Consider the following 1,346-nt stretch of genomic DNA (forward strand, 5'->3'; position numbering starts at 1 on the left):
CCCGGCCCCGGCGCCGCCCGCTCAGCCGCGGGAGCGAAGACAGAGAGAGCGGCCGCCCGACCCGCCCGGCGCCCCGGGCCTTAGACCCCACTCACCCTCCGGACCCCGAGCCGCCACCACTGGCCGGAAGTGCCATCCGCTCTGCCCTCCGCCCGTCCGCTCCTCTCCGCTTTCCCCCACGCCACTTCCGGGGACACTCTAAGCACGCTGGAGGACTCGTCCTCTCGGTGGCGTCTGGAAAGGTGAGCCCTTGGAAGAGGCGAAGGAGCCCTGGTGGCGCCGTGGTTAAAGCGCTCGGCTGCTAGCCGAAAGGTGACGGTTGGAACACACCAGCTGCTCCGCGGGAGAAGAATGTGTCAGTCTGCTTCTGTAAAGATTAAACCCCACATAGCGACCCAACGGAACAGAGCAAAACTGCCCCATAGGGTTTCCAAGAGCGGCTGGTGGATTCGAACTGCCGAGCCTTTTTTGGTTTGCAGCCATAGCTCTTAACCACTAGGCCACCAGGGCTCCCCGCAAACATTACAGCCTTGGGAACCCTATGGGCAGTTCTACTCTGTCCTATAGGGTCGGTATGAGTCTAATCCTGCCTCATTAACATCATAGAGGTAGAATTTACAACACAAGAAAATCACATCAGATGACAAAATGGTGGACAATCACACACACTGGGAATCATGGCCTAGCCAAGTTGACACACATTTTTGGGGGACACAATTCAATCCATGACAGTGAGGTTGGCATGGAGCGGGCTGACCCCCAGGATGCATGGGGCTCCCAGCACCCCTCTGTGACCCTCGGGCTCAACTCAAGGACTGAATCCACTCTGCACCGGTGGCAGAGGGAGGAGTCGGAAGGAAGAGAAAAGGAGGAAGAAATACACTGGTGTCTCCTGGGGCTGCACTGAGGGTGCTGCCCGCAACCACCCCCATCCACAGCATCAAGCCCCCAGCCCACGCCTGGACCACCTGGTAGCCTCCGTCCTCACTGGCCTCCCACCCCCATCTTCAGCCAGCGTGGCTGAATTAGGCTGGGTTCTCTAGTGGAGCAAAACCAGTGAAGTGTCTATACATGTATACAGGGAGAGATATTTACATCAAGGAAATGGCTCACGAGGTTATAGAGGCTGGAAAGTCCCAAGTCCATGGGTTGGGCTGGAGGCTTCTCCTGATTCATGTAGCTGCAGGAGCTGCTGAACCCAAGATTGGCAGGTAAGCTGCTAGCTCAAGTCCCAAGAACCAGCGGTCAGATGAACAGGAGCCGGCTGCAGGATCCAGAGTGAGTAAAAGCCCATGAGCCTTGCCAGAAAGTTCACCTATATTGGATGCAGACCACACCCCCAAGAA

Source organism: Trichechus manatus, unplaced genomic scaffold, assembly GCF_000243295.1.
Source record: "Trichechus manatus latirostris isolate Lorelei unplaced genomic scaffold, TriManLat1.0 scaffold00185, whole genome shotgun sequence".
NCBI lineage: Eukaryota > Metazoa > Chordata > Mammalia > Sirenia > Trichechidae > Trichechus > Trichechus manatus.